Source organism: Myiozetetes cayanensis, unplaced genomic scaffold, assembly GCF_022539395.1.
Source record: "Myiozetetes cayanensis isolate MyiCay16 unplaced genomic scaffold, myiCay2020 scf4, whole genome shotgun sequence".
NCBI classification, from domain to species: Eukaryota; Metazoa; Chordata; class Aves; order Passeriformes; family Tyrannidae; genus Myiozetetes; species Myiozetetes cayanensis.
Genome location: NW_026087631.1, coordinates 48,103,004 through 48,130,305, shown reverse-complemented (window position 1 = coordinate 48,130,305; position 27,302 = coordinate 48,103,004). Strand labels below are relative to the sequence as shown.

At 37.4% G+C, this 27,302-nt stretch overlaps 1 long non-coding RNA gene across 2 annotated transcripts; it reads left to right on the top strand.

Annotated features, from left to right (window-relative positions):
• Window positions 1-675: 675 nt before the first annotated feature.
• On the top strand, window positions 676-24,672 carry LOC126647665 (uncharacterized). Of its 2 annotated transcripts, none has more exons than XR_007630635.1 (7): window positions 676-720; window positions 924-1,046; window positions 2,570-2,674; window positions 2,862-2,947; window positions 5,106-5,199; window positions 12,998-13,091; window positions 20,961-24,672. It is a non-coding gene; the product is annotated as an uncharacterized LOC126647665 (long non-coding RNA). The 2 variants fall into 2 exon arrangements; XR_007630634.1 differs by lacking the exon at window positions 20,961-24,672 and adding an exon at window positions 16,500-17,777.
• The last annotated feature ends 2,630 nt before the right edge of the window (window positions 24,673-27,302 follow it).

Sequence of the window (27,302 nt, the reverse complement as noted above, 5' to 3'; positions counted from 1 at the left end):
AAAGGCATATCCAAGAATAGCATTTTCCTCATTTCTCCTCTCATATACCTCTGACTAAAGTATGTAATTTACAGATTAAATTTATGTGAAACTGGAACTTAGAAACTCCATCTTCTGCACTTAATAATGTATTTAATTTCAGATAGAATTATTGAGGTTGGAAATGACCCTTAAGATCATCAATTCTTATCACAATAGAGAACTTTTCTTTCCCCTGACTACGTATTCATCTAGTGCTTAGATCATTTGCTGTGGACAAGGGAAGTTTTGATTGTAGAAGACATTGTTTAAATCCTTTTTTGGAAGGTGATTTGGCCGCTAAACTACAGAAAAAATTACTGTTACCAGTACATACACCATTATTCATCACAGATACCACTATTCTAAGGGCAGTTAGGTGCCCAGGATCTTTGGGAAGTACAGACCTAATTAACTCCATGTTAACAGTTCTTTCCTTGGAGTAAATGAGAAATATTTGGAGAGATGCAGACACTCAATATGCACGTTATTTAGGCAGCCACTGCCTGTTCTGGCAGTGCATGGGCAGTTTGCATTGTCATCTGACCATGCTGCCTGCCATCTGTATGATTTCCTAAAGCCAAGTGGTACTGCACATAGCCAGCTGGCTCTAGTCCACGTGAGGATTCTGCACCAAAAGGGGGGGAAAGCACAGCAATTTCAGGTGCAGTATGGCTTTTGCAGTGTACAGAGGATGGACTGGTGAGATACTGGATTTTTCTGTAACAGCAGGTTAAAACAAGGGGCTAGTGGGAAGTGTTCATTGATGAGTCAGGTCTTCATCCTTATCTGTTTGGAAGACTCTCTTTTCCAGGACTTGGCATTTTCTCCAAGTCCTTGATTTTATCCTTGCACTGTGACTTGGTTACTGTGCAGTGGTTTGACTTAACTGCTCTGTCTTTCAGGAGGAAACATAAATTAATCACAGTTGTTGCATTTTGAAGATTTTTTAAAATATAACACCATTCGTTATGTTTGAAATATTGTTACCTGGCTTTTGAAAGCTTCCCATTATTAATGTCTAAAAAGTAAGTAATTTCAATACATTTAAAAATGCTATTTTTGTACTTGCCATATGTTACAATTGCAAAGTTTTTCTAATATAATGCTGAATTATGCTTCTAGTGTTTTCAATGAGACAGCTCAACAGTCTTTACAAACGTACTTTTGAACAAAAGAAGTATGACTGCTATGATCACTTTGCTGATCACTAATGATGCTAATAACAGAAACATTTATTGACTCCGGTTTTTGCAGTAACTATTGTACTGTTTTACTTGTGTTTGTTAAAAAGCTTAGATGAGAAATAAAATCATCTTTCTTGCAAGCAAAAAGCCAGAAAAAATGTTTACTAAATCACATTGTGATTTATATTTTGCTGTGTGAAGCACGTTGCTATCTGCACTACTTAAAGCTTTAGACATTTTCTCCTTTTTCTGCTGAGGGTATGCAGCTAAACAGTATGTGGAGACTAGTTGGTTTCCATTCCATTCCAGAAATGTCTTTCCAACCAGTGGGTCACAGACAATCCTGAAAACCTTTTAATGTTAAACTTCCTGTAAAGTACTAAATGCTAAACCAATTCTTTTTTCTTTTTTTTTTTTTTTTTTAAGTCAGTGAAGAATTTACTTGGTATTTACACAAGTCATGCATATAAAATTTGGCTGTCCTTTGATTTAAATTATGGTAATATGATAATTTAGCTGCTGTTGCCAAAAAATGTGTTAACGTGTTCGATTAATGCTGTAATACTTGCATTTAGATATCACCTTGTGCTTGCAAAAGTGCCTCTCACTTGTGAAGCTCCAAGAGCTTTGCACATTGAACATTGTTGTTACTAGACTCTGCATGAAAAATGGAAGTTCTGAACAACTTGTTTTTAGAGATTAAAAATAATGAGATTTTGACCTGTAAATCACTCTGAAAATAAAACACTTCAGAACTAATAGTTAGAGAAGGGTATCTTGATTTATGCTATTGTTATCATTATATTATATTCCTGTCTTAAGCAGAATTAAAGATAAAATACCAGTGGAGCTTGGTAATTTAATACCATTATGTCATTTTTGTAGTTTAGAATCTAAGTCATAATCTACATGACAAATAAAAATAAGGTTGTGCACCTTAATTCCTAGGTGAGTATAACAAAAAACTATCAGACAATTTTGTAGGTCTAGCAATCACAGTTCATGTAAAATTACTGTATATGCATTGGAAAAATCTGTGACCACACAGCTAGTTGTTAACTTTTATATTCATTTAATTCACAGGTCTTAAAATCGGTAAACAGTGGAGTCCAGTTCTATGAGATAGAAACAGATAGGGCTATAAATTGACTGTAACATTAAATTCTTGCAAGCATTCTCTGCTTGATAAGACATAAAAGAAAATTAGTATATTCTTCCTCTCCTGAGCTCTACTTCAAATTATTTTAGAACTAGTTTAACTTCTCACATTTGAAATGCATACATTAGCTATCTAGAGCCATCTGCAAGGCATTCTTAGACGTTCTTATCTAGTATGTTTCTAATTGAAATGTGTTGTCTTTCAGGCACCATCACATACTATGCTATGACTGGTAATGGATTCTAGAATCATGTACCTCCACGAGAATTAATACTGCATGGATTAAGGACAGGCTTCTCGCACTTCAGTTGTAAGTCTAAACAATATTTCTTGGGTAGCAATCTTGTTATATGAAGAGTTGATATACCCAAACCAGGGATTTTTTAAGGTAGATTGGTATTACATAGAATTTTTAAAGTATTATTTTTCAATTTTAATTGTTCAGGATGGTCAGCTGGATTTTTATGTAAATATCTAATATCCTTTATTTTATGCAGGTAATACAGTAAGTCTACATGAGATTTTCCATCTGCTCAATCTGAATTTCATTCTCCAGCTCCGAAACAGTGGAGTACATTACACGGTTAGCATTTTAATACTCATTTTTTAAATGACAGAGTGAAAAGGAATTAAAAGAATTAATTTTTAATGCTTGCATCAGTGTCAAATTACTCACCATGATCCTTTTATTGGTGGCATTTACATTCTCTGCTTCGTCATCTTGTTTGAGGATAAAAGATTACATATGGAGTATTTTCAAGTGATTGCCTGATTACACTTTACTGCTTTAACGGAAATGTAGAAATACTTCAATTGATTGTTGAAAATGTTTGATGGAAAATAAAATAATTATTAACAGGTTAAAATCATATCTACTGAAAAGTCAGGACATAATTACGGGAGTTTTCTAATCCTAAAACCAAAGTGCAAATTTAAATAGGCCATCACTAATACAGTAGCATAATGAAATGTATCACTTGTATAACCTCAATATAGAAATAATGGTAACAATTTTATTTTACTTGTAAATTAGTCTTGAGACATCAGGAGCATGAAGATGATGAAGTCTTTCCAAATTTTAAAATTAGAATGGACAATAAAAAATGTGGCTGAGGGAAGGCAGCATTGCTGTTGAGTACCAGAGAAGTATCTTTAATATTGAGATATAGAATATTTTTTAAACTCAAAAACTACTTGGATAAATGTGCACAGGACACTGACTGCTGCTATGATATTAAAGGAAGTGCTTACAGATATATTTTAAATTTTAAACAATCCTGTGGAGCTTCTTCAGTAGTAACATTTCCATGTATCATGAACAATTCTGAATGAAGCAGCACGTTTTCCTAATCAAGGATTAATGTGTTAAGAGCCCTTAGAAGATCAGATCCAGGCAGAATGAGCCAGGACTTTGAGGGCTTTCATCTTCACAGAGATCATGAACAAACAGATTCATAAACCACTCTTCTGTTCCTGTTCCATTTTTTACCAGTCTTGAGCAGAGCTGAGGGAACAGTCAGCTGCTTTCTAGGCAGTGCTCAGTAAAATAGCCTTGTGCTGTTAACACTTGTCTTGCTTTTACTAAGCCAGGCTGAAAGACATCCATGTAGTACCTGCTACTGCTACCCGGTACTGCTACCCAGTACCTCCCTGGAAGCAGCTGCTTCGCTGTCCTTTGCTTATCTGCTACTTTACACCTTCATAGTTGCTTTCTTGCAAGAACTAACTGTATTCTGGCTCCTGACATTGTTTATACAGGGACCCAGAAATTCCTTAAAAAGATGTTGAGATTTTATTTATATATAGTACAACAAAGTGTTTTTTTCCCTTCTTTGTCATGGGTATATATTTTCCTTTTGTTTATATATGCCACAATTTTCCTTCAAGTCTGTAGAATAACTTAGGTCACAGATTCTTACCTGGGTATAAGTTCAGCCTTTCAGAATGGGGGTATGTCATGCCTTAGCAAAACAACTGATTGAAATGGAAGAGCAGCCCCAAAGGGCAAAAAGAAATGAAAAATAACAGCACATCACCTTGCCTTCTTTGTGTAGAATCCAGCAGTGAAGCAAAATATCTTAAGAAAATGGAATATTTGGGAATCTTTTAATGAAGCAGAAAAAGCTCTGTATAACTCGCAAGGACTTGAATAAGACACTAGTGCAATAGAGGAAAAAAGTGGACCTCAAAATGCCAGGGGAGACTGTATATGTAAAGAGTGTCCTGCATAGCACTCAAAGGGCAAGAAAAACCATTTGATCTCCTATATAACTCTGACTTGATTAGAGCCTTTCCTTTAGAAATGAGCTTTTTTTTTTGAAGTATCAGTCTGCTGACTTATCCTGAAGCATTCCTCTGATCAAATTTGTCATCTTATTCAGTATACCTTCTGCACTGTTCATCAAAGATTAACTTTTTCCTGTAAGATTTGTCTGTAATAAAATAATTTCAATGAAATAGAAATATGGGATTACACATACCTTCAGTCTTCTTTTAGGAACCTTTTTTTAAATAAAAAATCTGTAAAAATATCGAGGTAAAAAAGTGAGATGTCCTAAATTATAGATAACATATTATGGTTAAACTTCCGCAGTATCACAGTAGAAAGTACTTTCAAATAGGATTACATTTTAATGCCTTACCACCAATGTAGAAATATTTCAACCAAATAAAATGTTTGGTGGGAAATGAAATCTATTATTATTATTTTTAACTTATTTTTAACTAGTTAATTTTGATAGTCTTTATTTTCCAGGATTATATCACAGCAACAAAGAAATTCTAACATATTTAAGATTCTGATTGAGTTTATTTTCAGTCATATGGTAATCAAAGGTAAGTAAATATAAAATTTGAACTTGCCTATTTGCCATGAAATTCTGAAAACTCCAGAAATTCAGAATATGTTGTACAGTAATAGAAAATGTTTGTAAGACAAAAATCCAGTTGCAGATATGTATGAGAAACTAGATTTTACAATGATAACTCCCATTGATTCTGGTGGGATCTAGATCACTGCTGAAGTTCATCATAAATAGATATATTTAAGGCTTTGGATCACAACGTTAGAAATCCTTAAGAACCCATCATTTCCTCATGAGGTCACATTAAAAGGAAGATCTCACACTAGGAATTACAAATTGAGGCAGCCAAATTTAGGAGATGTTGTTTGAAAATTTGAGTTCAAACCTTTACCTGTAAAAAATCAGATTTGAGACTTCAAAATTTAAATAATAATGGAAAGTTTAGATATTAAATTCTACATATCTATTTCTGACAGTAAGATGACTCCTATTGGAATAATACAACTAGACTTCCTATGATTCTTTCCTTGGTACTCCTCTGAACTTTACTATCAGAGAACTGCAACAACCACAGATTTCAGTAAGTAGGAAGAAGAATAACCACTTAAAGTTTGAACTGGTTCCCAAAGAGAGATTAGTTGTATCAACTCAAGGTAACAGAGAAAAGAAAATTAGAATGAATTGTTCCAGCTAGAGAATTGCAGATATGTATAGAAAAGAAATGAACATAAATATCAGCCAAATTCTTCCAGCATTGTACTGCCTTTTGTTATTAGGGGAAAACATGATGTTCTACTCAGACATTTCTGTTATATTTACCCATTATTGAAGGATCCACTTATTCTAGTTCCCAGCCTGACAGTTCTTGTGTGATGGTTTCAGAGAATTTTTATATAAGAGATTTTTTTTTTCATTCCCTTAATCATCTTAGTGGTCCTTTGCTGGATTCTCATTAGTAGTTCTGTATCTCTGTTTTACAGGGCAGCCCAGAACCAGACTCAGCACTTCAGGTGTGGCCTCCTCAGTGCTGAGCAGAGCATTAGGATCACCTCCTGTTACTTGGTGGCCACATTCTAATGTACACTCTAATGCAGCTGTCCCTAATGCTGCACAGGACACCACGAGGTGTCTGAACACAAGGGTGGAGTAGGCCTATATTCAATTTCAAGTCTACTGGGAACTTCAGGTTCTTTTCTGTAGAGTTGCTTTCCAGCTAGGTGACCTCCAGCATGTACTGGAGCATGGGGCTGTTCCCAGGTGCAAGACTTTGCACTTCTCTGTGTTGAACAGCATGAGGTTCCTTTTAGTCCATTTGTCCAGACAGTCAAGGTTCCATTGGACAACAGCACAACCCTCTAGTGTATTAACCACTCCTTCCAGTTTTGACCTCCGCAATGGGGTATGCCATGCCCCAAAGGGTATGCCATGCCAAAAGGGTATGCCATGCCGCAAAATCCAGGTGAAGATGATTAACTGGATACAACAGAGTTTTGTTCTCTTGGATACACCACTAGTTACCTGCCTCCAGGTAGACTTTGAGCCACCAATCAAAGCACTCTGAGCTTGACTGTTTGGACAGTTTTAAATCCACATCACTATTACTTTTTGTCTTAGCACTTTTTACTAAAAAAAGGGCATCTCTAAAGAGAGTTTGGTGTCTTGCTCCACATCCAGAGCAATCCACAGCATATCTTATCTCCTTCCTCTCAGCATGTACCTAGGTTTAAGGCTAAACACCAGCAGTTTCTCTTGATGCCCTACCTTTCCTTTCTGTCTATCCGTGACTCCCCTTGTACAAACATAGAATTCCCCAGAGGAGACTGTGCAACTCATAGTTTCAATGTTGTCAGGATTGCCAAGGACAAAAAAAAGCTGAAAACACATCCACAAAAGCAACACTACACATCAAGACAGTTACTTGTCATATGATAGCTGCAATAGCTGTTCTACCTCCCCGACATTCATGTTATCAGCAGTACTTTTCTTTAAAAATGACAAAACAAACCTTAACTCTGGTTCTTCATTCTTTTCCATCTCAGTATCAGTAACTGTGGTAATGTTGTTGTTGACATGTGATTAAAAAATGTAAGGTGTATATGTGGAATGCTGGCAAAAGCTTAACTTGGATATGAGCTTCTGCAGGCAGGTACACAGCTGTGAAAGAATCCATTGTGCTTCACAGCAGCTACTCCCTGCGCAACTATTGTTTGGGATTTTTTTTTTTTAAATTGTCTTGTGAGAGAAACAAGAGGACTGGACCTGTGGCAGATAGGAGAGCTACAAACATACTGACTGCTAGGCAAGAAACACAATACACTTCTGAGTATGCACAAGTTTCTTAGCCTTTAAAAGCCAAACTTAAGTCTTGTCCTGGATTTCTACTGTCTTCAACCATTAACTGGTCTTGACCAAGAACACCAGTGCTGAGTATTCTTCATTATCAGAATCAGTTAAGATCCTTACCTTGTCCCAAAACAATTTCTGACACAAGCTGACTACTTCCTGCAAAGTACTGAATCAAATACAAGGCTGCTAGTATGGATAGAGTTAATAACAGTAGAAAAAAGACAACAAACCTTAACTGCATCCCAAGTAGAAACACAATAAATATCAAACAAGACAATGATTGAAAAAAAAATTATTTCCACCAAACAAAATCTAGTGAAATGACTGCAAAATATTACAAACAACTCAAATTTTATTGCAGACATTTAAATACTGTTGTAGACAAGGAAGGCAAGCTTGCAGATCAGGATGAATTTAACCAGAAAATTGCCTACAAAGGACCTGCTCTTGCTCCCAAAGATATCAACAGCATTTTACAGTAGATTTCAAGGAAAACCAAATTTGAACCATTGAGTTGTGACTGTATTTTTAGTGAAGTATGTATCTCAAAAAACAATAAAGGACAAAACCCCCACCACCTTTTAGGTGTTTTCCTGTGGAGGATGTGTCTCAGAGTTGGAGCAGTCTTCATTATGTACATTTGTAATCTTTTAAAACTAATTATCCCCTGGGGTTAATAACAACCCATATAAAGTAAAACAATATAGCTCAAAACCAGTTTATTGTTTAGGTTTTGAAGAAATGTAAAGTTAAACAGTCAGAAATGCCATGCAAAATTGGGTGTCCTACTAACTTCAGAAAATGTAACCACTCCCAGTCATCAATTCATGCTGAAAATGTACAAAAGGTGCCAATATTAGATTGGATTTTTACTCTTTTGTGTGGTATTTTTCAAATAAAAGCACGATAATGTTATTAAAAATTATGTAACTCTTGTATAATTAGTTAGTGTCACCTATATTACATTTCTTATGTCTCAATATATTTTGGAATGTTTATTGAGGGATATTAGTTAAATAATTTTAAATTACATTATTACTGGAATTTTAGACTATGTAAGCTAAGTTAAAATAATTTTTCATGCCTTTTTTTAATTTTTTTTTTCTGAGTTCAAAAAGTAGAGGCAATTTTGTCTTAACAGGTGAATCCTTATGTCTCTTTGTTGAGATACAAGCAGGAATTTCATAAGTTGAGAGGGGCAAAAAAAATTTGCAGTTAGAATCCCTGTCCTGGCATGGATGATAAAAACGTTTAAACTTATTGATAATATTTGAGCCAACACATCTGCATGTAGCAAAACATGAGCCTATGACTTAAACACCTTACTTTTTAAAAGACTTTCAGCAAATGCTTTACTACAGCCTTAAAGCTTTTAAAACATTATGCTTAACGCCATTAGCCATAGAACCAGTCACCTTTAGGTAGAGACAAAGTAACTGGGTAGACTGCTATTACAAAAACACATTTCTTTCACAACCATGAATACACGGTGGTAGAGAATTTCAATTATTACTTCTCTTTAAATCAGCATATATTAAAAAATATGTCAAAACTTGTGTAGTCAAATCAGTGTAGTTAGACTTGTAATTTTTATTTCTACACATATTCTCAAACAGTTTGTTTTACACAGCATGTAAAAAACCTAAATATCAATAGTTGATTTGCTAGCTTTTCAGAATAAGTGAAAGTTTCTGGTTCTGATCACTTTATAGCCTATAAGAGACTGACCATGCTGCAGCTGCTCCAGTAAAGAAATATAAGCACACACTTGATAAATCTCCGGATTTCATTCTACACATTTGACAGATGGCACCTTTCACAGCACATTTCTTCTTGTTCTCTGCTAGAACAGGGGAGTACACCACCTACTGAAAAACCACAGGTCTCCTACGCAAACCCTGATACTAGAGGGACTACATACCTACACTCACATGCTTTCCTAGATGAAAACTGTGGTTTGCATGGTCATGTCATCAGAAATAAAAAATTCCTTGTACCTTCCTGAAAAGGAAGACCCTGAACTACCTACTGTAGCACCTGATTCCCACATTATTTTTTTAGTATACTTTTTCATAATTCAATAGATTGAATGCCATGCAATAGATGGCTGAACTGGCGGGAGTTTGGTACTGTCACTCAGCAATCCATATACAAAATAACTATAAAGTGCTTTAGAATTGTTTCACATGAAAGGTGCAATTAAATACTGTGTCCTCTTATGTGCTCTCCCTGGAGACATAACCCTCAAATTATTACAGCAGTGTAATAATGATACTGATTTTTTACACTGGGGAATGCTTCTTTTTCCAGTATTTACTTGGGTTAGTATCTCACTGCGTCATAGCCAGGCAGACCTGCTGCTTGCCCTCTGTTAGCTATCTTGCTGGATGCAAACACATTCATCTGGATGTGTAAAAAAAGTACATTGCTATGCTGGGATGGCCCTCTTATAGTGCAGAACTCACGGTTGTTAGTTGATTCCTTTTGATTGCAGTTTGCTGAAAAGGTGAACCGTCAGCACACTGTGCAGTATTATTTTTCACTTTGGTTAAAAGGCTCAAAAAGTCCACAGTAGAATGCTGACAGGTCTATCAGTTGATGAAATTTTCCAGGATTTGGATTATGGCATTGAAATGGCCCTGAAGATATAGTTTTTATATGTATGGTGCAGTGCTGCAGTGCTTATAATCTCCTGTTCCCATAAAATCTGAGTAGAAATGGGAAGCATCTTTATTGCTGTTATGTATCAGAATTCAAGCACCAATAAGTGAGCAAACTATACAGAGTCAAACCCCAAAATGACTCTATGGACCTTATTCTGTTGTAGTACGCAGAACTTCCCCTAAAACCAAATAATACTATTTCTGCAGAGTAATTATTTTATAAATTGGGAGTGAATTCTTTTCCCATCAAAATCAAGGCAGAACTCTCCCTGGACGAAGTGTGATCTGGATTTCACATTATATTTGTAACTAAACTCAAGTACTTTGTCACACATAGCAGAAGTATCAAATAGCCTTACAGCATGCTTGATGCAGTCTGTTACAATTCTGAATGATGAAAACTCAAAATCAAACATTTTGCCTTCTTCAATTTCACTACTGTCACTTTCCTTATACTGTGATTTCTGCAGCCTAGAAGGGGAAAAAGAAATAACAAAGAAAACAGAAAACAATAAATCCTATTATCCAGTTGACTGAATAAATGTAGATTATCACCATGTCCATATCAAATCTCCATCCACAGCTATCATCCTCAAAGTCCATATAGTCCATCCTGTGAGCAGCATGTGGGAAATGCCTCCTCGTTACAGTATCCGAGCATCTTTGAAAATCTGCTGAAAAACACACTAGGAGATAATTATCTTTTTAAAAGCAACCAGATTGACTAGGGGAAAAAAAAGTGAACGCTCTTTCCCTAGTTATGTAAAGGACAAATAGAAGCAGGAAATCTCACACCTCACTGTTAAGTTTGCTTACTTTGTTGGACTCAGAGAAGCTGTCTGTGGAATTGATTTTGTAAGATTTAAAAAAGTAATTCTGTGTTCCTCAAAAAGCAACTCTGTGTTCCATGTCTAGAAAATAGTATGTTTGTTTGTTTGTTTGTATTTGGCATTCTCTGCTACAGTAAAGTAATGCTATCTGCTCATGTTATCCAGATCTATGAACACCTCTCTTGGTGCCTTGTTCCACTGAATTTGACTCAGTGACCTAAAAGTGAAAGGCTCCATATACTGTAATCAATCTATTCTGTAATTAATAATATCTACTCATCTGAATTCTTGAGTAATCAAGATACATGCAGATTTGTACATACATAGTTCAACAGCTGAAACACATTTTCCTATTTCTAGAATTTGAGGATTTTTTTCAAAATAGTCTTCAAAGTAAATTCTGCTTGCTTTAATGTTATGTCCCTATCTGATACATACTAGGTTAAAATTAATTTTTAAATCATTTTTTGTATGCTGATAACACCTTTAGACTATATAGGCAGATGCAAACATAGCCAAGTGGAAGCAAAAATCCTATGACTCCAAAAATGGCCAGAGCGTGGGATCCTACCAAAAAGTTCTTCCTCTTCCTTGCTCCCCTGACTTCTCCTGCTTCTCCTGACGTAGCAAGAGAAGTACTATAGGAGCATAGCTCTTCCAAATGTCAAGACATGAGGTTAAAGAAGTGTCTGTGCAGCTGTGTTAGCAGCTTGTGGCCCAGAAAGAGCCTGGGAGCTCTACTGCAAAGCTAGAAAGTCTGATGAAGAATAAGAAGGGAATGCAGTCGTACTCTGGATTTTTGCTCTCTTTTTCATGTAACTCTCAATTCTTATGATGCATTCTGTGATTCTATAATAAATTCTGATAGGAAAAATGCCTTCAAATGTCTGTATCTCCAGTTAGAGTGGAAATAAGCCATGTTTCTGCATCTGATTTTAGCCATCTGCAGATAAAAACTGAGAGCTGTGAAGTTCCTCAAAACCTCTACAGCAACATGGAGTAGGGGGTTGAATTATGAAACAAAAGACCTGAGGAAGCTTCAAATCACTTCTAATATATTTTTTCATTTTTAAGAAAGAAATCCTATCATACAGTATTTCAGTTTCCAAACAATACAGTCCCCAGATAATTTCTGCACACGCATGTATTTGTGAAAAAATATGTTTTATTTAACTTCCTTGTGCATGCCTGTGTTGCTATACTCTGAAGAAGAACTTCCACTAAAAACACATGAATATGCATGTACAGTGCCAGCAGAGTCTGGCAGACTGTTAGTGGGAATCTGTTACTAGATAACAAAAACAATGTTGTATGCAAATCACACTTTTATATGCACCAAAGCATGCAAACAAAAAAGGATTTTCACCAGAGCATCACTATGCACATCTGTTGGCATGTGTCCCTGCATGTGTCCCTGCCAAAGTTTTTGGCAACTTCTTGTTGAGATACTAGCAAAACACAAAATTAGACTACAAACAATTTAAAACATTGTATAAATTGACTGACCTAATTTTTCTATTACTTAAGAGTATAAGATATGAGATGGAAAATTTTACTCTAAAAAATGTTCCCAAATTAATAATATACAAGCTACAATAACCATTAACATTATAAGTGCTCATGTAAAATTAAATTACATATGAACAAGTGTTTCTTAGGTAATCAGATGCACCAAGGTGCATCACTTTGGCACAGTCTTTTCTTTCTAATTACAAGCTTCCAAAGCAGCAGATAAGATAGAGCTATTGAAAGACTGTGAGAAAAAATGCAAGTACAGACTGACACCTTCCCATGTGTGCCCTTGCAGTAACTGTCAGCTTAGGGCCCTAATGCTTTGGAAGCTGTTTTCAGAACAATGTGTTAAAATGGCATTGATGGGATTTTCTTTTCTTACATATGTCTCTGCATGCTTTAGAACCAGATTTCATATTACCTCCACTTACTGCACTTTGTGTCCCTTGGTAGAGCAAATAAATTGATTTCCTTTCAGGTGAAACTAAACCAGAAGATGAGCTCTAAGAGCTCTGATGTGTTCCAGTAATATGCTTCAACCACTAATGGGCATTTAGCCCTGGGGATTGCAAGTAAGTTGCCCCACATGCAAATGTGGACATCTGACCCCACGTCAATTGTTGTACTCTATCTGTTATGAGTGATATAATTGCTAATGCAAGAATGCCTCTGAGAGACAGTGAACAATCTTTCCTAAAGCATCTTTATGTCATTCATAATTGCACAGATCTCTTGTATCTGTCTTCTGTAATATCCTTCCCAAACAAAAGAACTTTTAAATTTCCTTTGTATGGAACAGCTTTTATACTTCAGGTCATCCTTTCGTCAATATGCTTCAGCCTGCTTTATCCTTCGCTGAGGTGATGTAATCTAAAGTTATATGCAAAACCGGAGATGTGGGATCACCACAAATTTAGACAATGACACAATGCTTTCCATTTTGCTATGATTCTAAAAATTCCTGCTAACCTTTTGACAATGACTGTGCATGGAATGTTTTCAGAAAACTAATCACAGAATTATCCAGATGTCTTTTCTTAAGTGGCAATAGCTAATTTACAGCACATCATAGTGAATATTATGCATTATGGAGATGGAGAGCCTCTGTGGGCAACTGCTCCATCATCTGACTGTCCTCACAGTGAAAGTGTCTTCCTTACTTGCACTCTGAATTTTTCATATCCATTGATTTTCATTCTCCTGCCATGCACCCCTGTGAACAGCTGGCTTGTAATCTTGGTGGCCTCCTTATAGGTATGATAAGGCTGACTGGAGATCATGCCCAAAGCCTACTCTTCTCCAAACTGAACAAGCGAGTTCCATCAGCCTGTCCTTACAAGTCAGATTCTCCAAGCCCCTAAGCATCCTGATGACCCTCTAGGGCAAAACTAGCTAGGCAAAACTGCAGTATTTTAGATGTGTTGTGTTGAGTAGTAGGGGATAAAAGCTTCATCTACTGCTGGTTATACGTCATACTCCTGTTCATAGAGCCCAGGATGCTGTTGGCCTTCTTTGCTGCTGCCATTTCCAGCTCATGTGCTGCTTGCTCTCCATCAGGAGGCTCAGGTCCTTTCAGAGAGCTGCTGCCCAGGCTGTCATTTCTGCAGCTCTCTCTGAATGGCAGCCCTGTGCTGAGTCTGTCAATCTGTCCATGACTTTGCTGTCCTCTGCAGGCCTGATGAAAATGCATTCTGTTGCCTCCATGAGGTCACTGATCAAGAGAACTGTTAGCTGTCAAATTCATATTTACTATCATCAGTGAAGTGAGTAACTTAATATCACTAATAAACTTTATCAGCTGTATATGTATCACTTTCGCAAAACACATATGAATGTTCTGAACTACACAGACTGCTATTGTAATCTGACCCAATTTATCTTGCTACTTGATCTTTCACACTGTAGTTGCCATCTTCTACTTTGGTCTAGTTTTCTTTTTAGGTGCCTGGCAAAACCGTCTTTATCTGCTGAAGCCCCCTGCATTTCTCCAATCTGTCTTATTCTCTCTGAATAGCAACCCCACCACTGAATCTACCAATGTGTTGTCACCTGCAGACCTGATGACAAGATGGAGAAAAAGGCCAAAATTTCCAAGTATTCTGTAATTTTTTAAGGATACAGGTACTTTTACAAATAAGGTATCATCCCAAACTTCTTGCACAAATGCCAGCCTTCTCTCATACACAAATTGAGTGGCATCATATTCCAGTTATGCTAACGTAAAGCTAAATTGCAAGATCTGTGAGTTAAAATAAGTTTGTACTTCCAACAAAGAAAAATCATGTATTGCCGGAGAGGTTTATGAGAGGATAGCACATCTGTGTAAATGCCTGCAGGCATATCCCATTGACTCCTGATCTCACATTCCAAGCTCTTACTCAGTCTCAAGCTCTCCAGCAAACTCAGGTTCCCAGAGCATCCTCTTCCTTTCCCAAACCAAGGCCTCTCAATGCAACCTCTGACCTTCTCAGGTTGAGTTTTAGTTTTTCCTCTCCTCCTACATGAAAAGCTCAAACCTTCCCACTCTCTTACCTCAGTGTTTCAGCTCCATACACCTATTGTTTCAAAAGTCTTTTTTTCTTAAGAGAGAACCAATTCCCAAAATCTTCCTGCCCCAGAATGCACACCAGAACCTCCAGCTTTCCTATGTTAAAACTTCTATCATCACTTTTCAAGGTCTGTTCCATTGCAAAATCATCTTTCAAATCTCCCTTGCTATCCTACCCTAACCCTCCTCTCACTTTCTATCTGCTCTCTTTAAATATTTCTCTGCTCTTGCCCTTCTGATTTTACCCATGGCCTCTCACTGGGTCCCACATCTTATATCCATGTGTGACTTAACTTACATGACAGCCGAAACATCTCTCCATTTCTCTTCCATCCCCAAAATCCAAGTCCTACTTTTTGCTAGTAGCTGTGCTTTAGAAAACCTGTATGTAAAATGTACTTAAGGTGGCCATTATTGACAAAATTCGTAAAGCCACATTAAATGCAAGCATACACATTTTACAATATTTTGCATAACTAAAAATGTCATTCATTTATTAAATGTGAAATATATTTACCAACTGTATGAGAAATTTCAATTACTACTATATCCAGTCCCCCTCACAAATTCAAATAAACAGTAGAACAACTTATGATTTCTCTCTTGGGCTGTTTATTTTCCTGGAAATATAGGAATCAAGAAACAAGAGGACTATGGGAGGGCAGAATGAGCTTGGAAAACATAGTCTGTCATTCTTATCACAAACATAATCATCTGTGATTATTGTATAGTTATCAATACTCACAAATACAAGCAAATTGGCTATCTTAACTGCTAGGATGCAAATTAAGCCAGGAGTAATTAATCCATATGTCACAACGTAAAACTCACTTGACTTCAGAAGACTTGAAGGAATTTTGAAAGCCAACCTGCAAACAGATCTTTTTTTTTAAGTAACTAGGTGAATTATCTGTTTGCTTCTTGTTTCTTCTGCTAAATCACAGCACACTAAGTACCAAATGTTATTTGGTAGGCAGGATATTATATAACAGCTTTTTAAAATGATTTACAGAAAACCCCACTCTTCTGCTTTAAGAACACTTTAGTTCAAATTTTATCCAAGTAAGATGAAATAAAATATACAGATGAAATAAAAACAATAAACAGTAATTGAAATGCACATTCTTGCTTCTTTAACTGCCTTCCCCTTCCCCATGCCTGTTCTGATTTCAATCCTTACAGTCTTGATAACTGATATTAAGGAATGAAGCTGCATGGTCTCTATGTGAGCTCATGTCATGGTTCTAAATGCAGAGTTTGCATATATTCTAGACCATAAAATATCTTCCTTTAATTTATAAGGTAAGTTTTGTACATCTATATTGATAATACACAAAGTACATTTAATGTAATTTTCATAATTTGCCTTTAAGATGGGGAGTTGTAATCATTTTAGTTCACATTTACATGTATATAAACTGTATCTTAACAGTGAATTTAACTTGTGGACAACTTCTCTCCTTGCCATGACTGCACAGACAATGAAAACCAGGGAATCTCAGACAGCAACTTGAGGTATTTAACTTTCTGTGGCATGTGCACCAAGATTCTATGAGAAAAGTTAATTTTAAAAAGTATTCAGAATATTCTGAATCTATAAATTTTCTTATTGTTTTTTAATCTATTTTCTGTTTCTCTTCCACTGTCTCTTCATCTAATCTCTTACTCATCATGTTCTTGAACTTCTCATTATCAACATTATTTGTCCCTCTTCTGCTGTTCCTTCTGAACATTTCTAAGAATCATGTTGCAGGTTTATGTTTCCTTTACGTTTGTCATCTTCCCACATAACCAAATAATACATTTCAGTTGCCAGTAACCCTTGGTAAGTTATCATCACAAAAACCTATACCCTTTTGTATCAAATTGCTGTAATAGCATCACCTACCTCTAGTTTCATTCTTTCCTACAACTCCTCTCTAATTACGTATATTCCTTTAGGCTCCATTTTTATAGACTGCTACTACACAATATATAAATGTTGTGGTCTGATCTGGCTTCTGCCTCTCCTGGCAGTCTTTGCCCACATTCTCCACCAAAAAATGTTGTGGGTTTGTTTTGGGTCAATTTTTCTCACCCCCACACAATTGCTATTAGTTGAGAGAAGGTTTATGCAGACAAAAGAGAAGTAGTCTCTTTTCCATTTCTGGAGCTACAGGTCTGTTAAATAATTTTGCAGCACTTGAAAGTTCCCCTTCTATTATCTTGAGGATGACAGCTCCCATTCGTCGCAGCTGGAACTGTCTTCCTCTCTTCCTCTTCTGTGTCAACCTCAGGACTGGGCCTATCCCCTCCTGGGCTAAGACCAGAGGCTGGGGGTTACCCAGGCCCTGTGGGGTCTTCTGTGGACTGCAAGGGGACACTTGCCTATCATGGTTTTCCCACATATAAAAGGGGTAATGGCTTTTGAGACCACTCCTGTTTCTTGTGGGTCCCTCCTCATGAGAGACAGTCCTTGGCGGACCTCTCTAGCGTGAGTCCACCTTTGGGCAACAGTTCTTCCATTCTCTGATGTCCCTTGGGGACATGGATCCCTCACTGGGATCACAAGATCCTACTTAAGCCAACTTACTCCAGCGTAGGTCTCTCCATGGGCCACAGGTCTCCAGCAGGACTCTCTTTCATCTTAGGCCTCCCATGGAGTCATGTCTTCTTCATGCACTCCTCTGCTTTGGCGTGGGCTCCTTCATGAGCTGCAGAGCAGGGTCTTTGCTCTCCAACAGTCTTCTACAGGTGGCAGGGATTTTTAGTTTTCAATCTCTTCCCTGCTGAAGGGAGAGAAAGAGAGAGAAGGGGAGAGAAGGAGTTCCCCCTCTTTCAGGCTTCTCTCTCTCCTGTGGCTGCCACCTTTGACCTTGGAGGTTGGTTATCTCTGCCTGGAATTCCTTCTGCAGTATTTCCAGTCTTCCTTTAGAGTTTTTCCTCCACTCAGTTAAATGTCTTGGTCAGGGGGCCTGCAGTCCCACACCTGCTCCTGGCCCAGGGCTGGGGAAGGAGGGAGGCCTGGCCCCAGTCTGGGCCTGCCTCTCTCCCTACATGGCTCCTAATTTCTTCTGCGCAACAACCTTCTCTTCCATTTTCTTAAATATGTAATTGGCAGAGGTGTTACTAAAATTTTTGATTGGCTTCTTCTCCTGAAATTTCCCTGGAAAAAACTATTTTCAGCCCTGGGGGGGCTGGTTGACAAACCCACAACAATAGAGAAGCTAAAGCTATTGATATTTACAGATAGATGTAATATAATAGCTAAAGATGACTGAGTAAATATAAAACAGCATTAAAAAGCACCTTGTACTGATTCTTGTCTCTAGTGTGAATGCTACTTGGCAAACTGCTTAATTCCCTCTGGATGCTTATTTCTTGACCTGCATGATTGCTATATTTTGTCAAACTTAATTTAATACTAATGATGACTTAAAAACTTTACAGAGTTTGGTTATAAACTGCTGCTACAACCCTTTCACCGCCTAAGGCTTTAATGTTTTAAGCCAATTTTAGTGCAATACCATGCATAAGTATACAGTAACACAAATAATTTCTTTAAAATAAATTCATGAATTTACCGTACTTATCTTAAGACAGGGACACTGTGACAACAACAGTCAGAGGGAATACCCAAGACAGGCATGCCAGGGCCTCACCATAGCCCTTTGTAAGACAAGGATGTGTATATCCACACAAAATATTCAGTTAATTTGCAAATCTGGCAACAGTTTCTCCAGAGAAACTGCTGAATGACCTATCTTCGAGCCATACCATTGTTTTTGAACAAAGTAATGTTCAGCTTTTGTTAATACCAATGCCCAAAATTCTTATTTGTGATCTGAGCAAACAAAAGAAAAATTAATTCCTTCAGAGAATGAAAAATACAAAGCACAAGACTGTTTCTTGAGAAAGCTGACACAGTTTTACTGAACTGAAAGTTTTCTGATACTGACAGTACTTAACCAGTTTTTAGGAACTTAACCAAGGTTACAGAAAGTGCTGTCTAAAAACCTTCATAGATGTTCAACAGAAAATGAAACATAAATTTTAACAAACCAGAGTTACAAAAAAAGTTAACAAGAAAGAAGCTATTTGAAATAAAAAAATAAAATTTTGAACAGTTAAAAAATACTTCCTTTAATCCTTGATTAGTTATGTAATGGTTGTTATCTCTGATTTTTTTCTGTTACCATTTCAAACATTCATCTTTATCTACTCAGCTGTGATATTCACAAAAGGTCTCCTGAATTTACTTTGCTGTTTGTTCATCTGTTGGTTCTTTGAGAAGGTATGTTCAATTTGACTCTGATTTAATAAAAATATGATCTCCTTTTCTTGCTTATTCTCACACATCACCTTGAGTGCTTTTGAGCTTCTTCTTTTGACCTTCATCCAGTTAAAATTTCAGCTTTGGTTTTCAGTTTTAGGGGTCTCCAGAACTCTGCACTGACCAAAAAAAGTTGCTTAACTTTTTATAATTATGCTATGCAAGTACCATATTCCTCCAGAAATCCTGGCAGGTTTCTGCCCAGTAAATGCTCCAGGATCAAACTGAACTTGTGTTCATGTCCAAATTTGGAATGGCACAGAGCTATACGTGTCACTTGTACAGATCTGTGAAATAGAAATCACGTGCATGTTAGGTAGCAGAAACACTGTCCTACTTTCTTTTCAATCAACTCATTGACAGTGATGAAGTTAACCAACACTTCTACAATCTACAATCAGTCAAAAATTCTTCATTATTCTTATAGTAAACAGGATTCCTATGAGACATCAGATCAAAGGACTGAACAGGCAAACTTAACTTTCAAGTTAAGATGTGTTTACATTGGCAGAGTTGAGATTCTTTAAGGGCTAGTTCAGTACAAACTGCTCTTCTAGGCAGTTCATTTCAGTGCTGAGTGGATCTGGGGAATGTGCTGGTGAAGAATGTCACACATAAACTTTATTAAACATAATAGTTCACAGCTAATTAAGAATATAACCATTTTTACTACTCGTTGCTCAGTGACCACGATCTATCTTTTTGCCATGCTGTTTGGCACAGCAGGCAAGGATCATTCCCCACTTCCACTAAAACTCATAAAAAGACACTTGCTAATTCCCACAAGTGATGAGGACAGAAGGCATCTTTACTTCTACTTCTTCACAGAGACTAACCATAACCTGAATTAACCACAGGAGAATTTTATGCAAAACATAAAAAATTAGGACCAAGAGATATTTTATGCTCTAAACAAATTCTGTGATGAAACTACCATTTCAAAAAGCTGGTTTAAGTAGGATTATGTATGGTTCTCAATTGTCTTTAGAGAGCAAATAGTAATATTGTTGTGATCTTAAAAATGTAATAAAGTCTTCTTATAATGCCTAAATAAAATTGTAATTGAAGACACCACTGTAATCAAATTGTAGGACATCTCATAAGAACAGGCATAGCGAATAGACTAAAGGTCTTCCTACCTGTCATTCTTTCTCTGATAAGTCAAATTAAGAGGAACTAGTGAATGGCGATGAAAAAATAAGAACAGGGCAAGTATATTGAAATACTTTTCCCTCTTAGTCTCAGGGACTTGCAGTTCCAGGATCTCTGCAGACAAATGTGGTATCTTTGAGTTTAGTACACTTTAATACATTTTTCTTCCAAGAATCTGTCATTACTTAAATCCATGCTTTGGGGTAATGATAATTTTATTTAATGCTCTCTAGTTCTTTTATTATGGGACAGTGAATAACAGCAGCCCATACAGTTGTGTCATGCCTTTCATGATTTCAATTACTGCAATCATCCTCCCTCTTTAGTAATCTCTTGCTCTGTGTGAAGCGTTCTAGTGTATTTACATATTCCTCATCAGGAAACAATTTAAAACTGACTTTCTCATTTATCTTCTCTGTACCCTTCCAGGTAACTATCTCATTTTGTGATGAAAGAAAAACAATGTAAACATTGCTGAAGATCACTTGGTACCAAGACAATCTTCTGCCACTGCTTACAGCTGGTTTTTTTATTTTTATTTTTATTATCCTAAATATTTCAGTACTGTTAGCATGTTATTACCTCCCTATCTTGTAAAAAATATGCTGGATAGTACAGACTGTAATATAGACCCACATAGGACCCATAAAATGTCCCTCCAGAGAGAAAAATTAATATTAATTTCCATTCTCTGTTTGGTATCTTCTAATGCTATGTTTTTTCAAGTATCTTTAGAGAAAGACTTTCTTAAAAGACTTTAGGAATTTGTAAGTTGTAGAGTCAAAAACACAATACTTCTAAGTCTCCTACAAGTTCACTTGTGTCCCTTGGGTACAGCTGTTGGACCATGGTTGCATAAGAGGTCCAAGATGTTCTTAGTTTGTCTTACTGACCAGTATGAACACTTGGTTCCCTAAGCAGAATTAAAGATGCCAATCTGATATCCATTCAGAGACATGTCAAGAAATGTACAGGGAAAGGCTATAGTATGTTTTTTTGCCATGGCCATTCTATCATAAATCCTTGGTGTTGCATAATTACAGCTATCAGTATCCCTGGTACAGCAGTCTTACAATATCACAGCTTAATGGAAACAAGCAATCCTGATGACATGTACAGATTAGCTAGAATTTGATTCCCTTCAGTGCACTTCACCAGAGACTTCAATAGAGACAAAAAGGCAACCATCATTTCTGAGTAGTAAATTACTCTCCTACACAGGTTAGTGCTTCAGAACTGGAAAAAGCTTATGGAACATCCTTTTCCAATGAGAGTGTGACTCTGAAGAAGTCTCTAAAGAACAACCTCTGCAAAACAGCTTAAAATATAAACAAGGCTATTGATCCTTACCCAGTGTTTTGTACTAGCATATTTGGAAAATAGCAGGCACTGACCTTTGTACCTTAAAGTTGCCTTTCCATTTCATTTTCATTTCCTTTCAGATTGACTTCTGCTTGATGAGATGCAGAAGGAAAGGCACAAATGCTAGTTAGAGCTCAGCTGTTCCATGGGACCCAAGGGAGACCTTGGAATCAAGAAATCAGTCTTGCATTTTTTACCAGTTGGAGCCAAAAGGACTTGTAGGCAAGGAAAATGGGTGCAAAAGTTAGGGTCCAAGTGCTGACAAATCAGAAAAATGACAAAGTTGCCATCAGTGCAGCTGACCTAAGAAACACTCAACCAGCAGTGCTTTTTATTAAGTCCCTAAACAAGTGAGATCAATAAAGAACCTGCACAGATTTCATTGTATGCAACACTGGGGGAAATGTTTTCTAGATTAATATGTAAAAAAAGAAGGCAGAAATAATTATTCTATTTTTAAATAGGCTTTCAATTTAATCCTATATTTTAAGTAAAAGTTTTAGCAACAGTAAGAATTGGAAGGAATTTCCTATTAGCCTAGGAATAATTATAACTTTAAATATTCACCAATGGCTATAACTCAGAGGTTTCATAAGCCCTGTCTCCCATTCTGAAAACCTCACTATTTACTTATCTTGTGCCATATCTACAATCTTCCTCTATATGCAGGTAGCCAGCACCCTTCTAGAACATGACCATTACTAGCTTGACTACTGTATCCTGTATCTCTTCAATGTGTTTCTATCTCAGATTTATGATAAAGCTTTTGAAATAACACCTTTAGGCCCACTGTACTAGTTGTCTCAGTAATTTTTAATTTCTATACTCAACTACATCAAAGTCACTCTCAAGTACTGTATTTTCAACTTAAATTATCTTAATCCCTTCTTTCAGTTCACATTTCTGATATTGAATTACCCTTGGAGACTTACCCTTTGTCTGTGAACTTGCTGTGACTGTACAGTGCTGAAAGAATGCAACTCCACTTAATGGCATATAAAGACCCCACATATGATGTTATTACACTATGAATATATGACAACAGGATCCATCTGAGTGTATTTGATATTTAATTTTCCAATTCAAACTAAACTATTTATCTATCTTAAAATCTATTCAAGGAAACCATTACTTGAAATATTATTTCTATTGTACAATTATGTTTTCCTAAAGTTACCAGTAAACAAAAGAGTAACTAATATAATATTGTTTTTTATCTCATATGAAACAGAAGATGTTTTAGAAGAATACCTAAAATTAGGTTAATTTTCACATGTATTAAAACTCTGAATGGTAAGAGAATATATGCTTTCATTTTTGAATAGCATATTCATTTTATCATTAACCTAACCTTGACCTATACTTGACCAAATAGAGCATGCCAAATATACAGAGCAATGCCATAAGTGATATTCATGAAAAAAAAAAAAAAGAAGGGAATTCTGTTAATGATTTTAACTGGAAAAAAAACCAGTGCAGTATAAGGACAAAGTATTCTGAAACAATGTTCATCAGCTTGAAAGGCCAAAAGTGCTCCAGTGCTGAGGTTTCTTACTATAGGTATAAGAATTCAAAAGCAATGGTTGTTCATGTTTTTTATTAGTTAAAAGATAATTTTACATTCCTCGAGGAAAATTTCACGTGAAAGGAGACAATGTATAGATTACCAAATATATTTGGCTCAGTGAATCAGTTCAGGAAAAAATGTAAGGAAAAAGAAAAGATGTTTGATTTAATCTAGCAGTCCTAGGATGTTCAGGAAGCCTAAATTAGTTAAACTGATAAATCTTGTATATAATCAAGACTTCTCAAGAGCTATCTTTCTCTACTCACATCCCAATCCAATCTGAAGTCTGATTTTATCAAGCACCCCTAATGAGTGATTTACTGTTCAAATTTACCATTTTTATGTCTGGAGTATTAAAATGTTATTGTGGATGAAGTTTTGTCACATGGGAAACTGGAATCATACAAAGTTTGAAAAGAGCTGCTAGATTATCAGTGAAGAGTGAACCTGCTGCATATGAAGTATAAGAGTATACATTTATAACAGGGTTACAGAATTTCTTCTTTGACAATGCAGTGTATAGAGAAATTTATTTTCACATTCAAACCTACATTTTTTCATTGTTTTCTAAGGACTGTAATCTTATCCCTTTTCACCCCAGTCACTACTCATGTACTCCCTCTATTCCTCTTCCCATTCTTTATATTTTGACTTCTGCCTTCTGATATATTATTCGGCTGTTACCTTCTTAATCAAAAGAAGAATAATCTAAGTACCCTCTTTATCCCTTCCGCTCTTGGTGATATTAGAGTTTGCATTTGTATGATGGTTTTGGACTAGGCCTTCCTGGCAACCAGCTCGTAACCAAGGAAGTGGCCATGTTCCCAGTATTCCATATGATTTTTATGTAAACAAGAGTATATATACAGTGAGGTTCAGGAGCAGTGGGTCCTTGCTTTGGTCTCGCTTATCTGGAGGCTGAGGCCTGCAGCGACTGCTGGTCTGCCACGCGGGGGTTTGGAGAGTGCTGGCTGTGTTTGGCAATCTTGTTTCTCTGAGGGATGTGGTGAGATTTGCTTTGCTAGTTAGTTATTTTGCTGGTTCTTGGGTTTGATTGTGCATATCTATTCTGTGTCCCTTTTTGTCCCTTTTTCCCCTTTCCCTTTCCCTTTGGTGGGGGGGGGGATGTTTGGGTTTCCTTTGCTGTGTATGTAGCATTTTAATTGTATATAACTGTAATATATGTAAAATATATATATTTTTATATAACTAGATTGATTTGGGGGCCTTCAATTTTTATATTTTTTTTTCCTTTGCCCTAAGACAAGAAGGGAGGAGGAAGGGGTTGTTACTGTGAGTTCGGGCATTTGGCAGGGAGTCAAGTCCAAACCATCACAATTTATGATGGAATTTAATATGGTGTCAGAAGACCTTTGCTGCGACCATTCTCAGTCTTTTATGCCTGTAAAATCCCTGAGAGCCTCCTAAGGCAGTGAACACAAGCAAAGAAAACCAAATAGGGAACTTTAGATGTTGGCAAGCACAATTTAGATGCAGGCCCCAAAAATCAGTCCAGGAAGAAAATATTATATCTTTGCATTTTGAACTGACACAAACTTGCAGGAGCTTTTATTCAAATAAAAAAAAGTCAGAAGAGACAGACATGGCAGCAACACGTTTTTAAGAATGCAAAGACAAAGTTTCAGAAAGCTATGTTTTCTATTAACTAGATCTAATCATGATCCCATTCAGTGTGGGACTTTTAGTCTACTGTTTGGAGACAGATAATTCCATAATTTGGAATTACTTTTGTAGAACAACATGACAAATGTCACATAGCACAACACTGAAACTGTATGAGCTCTCCACATCTTCTTTTTATTTTTAATTATTTACTCTTTGTAAAATGCTCAGCATTGTCACTTTTCATATTTATGAAAGCCATAATTCATCTAACACTATGGAACATATAGGAACTATGTCACATACATAATATATATTACAATAAACCAATAAGTTCAGCACCAACACAAATACTCATCTTATTTTGTTCTCCAAGAGCCTTCTTTCTGAGTAATACCGAAGATCACTTGTCTCATACTTCTCAAGTCTGCTCTTTTTTAACTAGCCAGGAGCACTTCTTGTTATTTTCAGTGTCAAATCATGACCTTGCATGGCACAGTTTTATAAGTGGAGTATCACAGCTTATTAGATTTCAATTTTACAAAGACTCATAAGAAATACAAGTCCTGTTTTACTTTTTCCACATACTTTTAGAAGCAATCTACACTGTTCTTAGGGGGGCCAAGATGGCAGGAAGGTGGCCATGCTCTCGGTGCACTCTTGCAGCTGGGTGGTGGGTGGTGGGGGACCCGCTCCTGCTCCTGTGGCTTGTCACTGCACTGCATGCATGGGAGGCGCTGCCGCGCCGATCTGTGCAGTCGACCTCGTGGAGAAGCCGTCGGGAGCTGTGTTTCGACATCGGAGCGGTGGAGCAGTTGGCGAATGGCCGGTGGCAATGCAGAGGGGCAGCCGGGCTTGGGGCTGGGCTGGGTTGGGTCTGGCTGGGTTGGGTGGGAGCCGGGAGGGGGCTGGACAGACCTGGGGGTTCCCCGGGCCTTGTTTAGGGGGCCTCAGGTGGACAGTGCAAGGGGGGCTTGCAGTGGCACGGTGTGTGGTGAGGTTTGGGGTGGGTAGTGGATTTCTCTGGGGCTTGGAGGGTTTGGGCGGGGCAGGGGCTGTGGAGGGTGCCCAAGCCTTGGGTGCATGTGGGGACCCCTTACACATGTGCCCACCCTGCCCAGGGGTGTGCAGGGATCGCTCCTCTTCGAGCATTGTTGCAGTGGGGGTGGGATGTGATGGGCTTGGCTTGCCTGTGGCTTCTGCCCAGGAATGTGGTTTCGTTTGTGTGTGATGGTGTTTTTTTTTTTTTTTTTTTTTTTTTTTTTTTTTTTTTTTGTTTGGTTGGTTTTTTTTTTTTTTTTTTATTATTATAGTGTCTTGGAGGGATGTTCAGGGCAAGGAAATGTCCCTGGGTTAAACTGTAGGAAGCTGTGGAGGAAAAGTAGGGAGAGAAGGGCTTGTCCAAACTATTTCAGTATGCCCTTATGAGGTTGTGAGCAGTGCTGGCGGTGGCATATGCCTCCGGTAGGGCCTCCCATGCCAGACAGGTCAAAACTGAAGGGTCAGATCAAATGTATCCATGGGCAGGTGGTCATCCTAGGAGAAGGACAACTCTAATTTCAAACCCAGGTAGATGGAGCTCGCTTAGCCCTGTAAGGCCATCCATCCAAGAGAAGGATACTCTAATTAAACCTATATCCTGAGGACCTCACTGTCACTGTCCAAGCTTTCTAGGCCCTGGCAGATGAACCTCAGGAGTAAAGGGTGGGACCAGTTCTGCGCAAGTTGAGCCTCACCTAAAAAATCCACTCCACAGGCTCGAAGGTTATACCCACACTTGTAAAGTCCTGCAGCGACAGGTGAGGGAAGAAACAGCAGGTGATAAGGTGTACTGGAAGCTGCAGTCCTAACCCTGCATGCAAACGGTTCAGGACATTGGTTGCCTGAATCTGACCCCATAGATGACAGACTCATTCGGTAGCATCCTGAACAACCAGGCAGCCTTTTTCAAGGAGAGCACTGCTTGCTCCACATGGAGAGGGGCCTAGAAAAGGTGACCCAACCAAAGCTCATCTCCACCCTTCACCGGGTTGGTTAACCACGGCCAACGGGCATCTTCCATTGGGGTGAAATAAAGATTAAGAGTCAAAGGCATATACCTGCCTTCAAAGGTGTATTCAAAGTAACACTTACATGCTGGAACATCAGACCAATGCTTGATGCTGTGAACAGTGGACGTCCTGAGTGCTGCTCTGCTCTAACTGCTCACGAACTGTCAT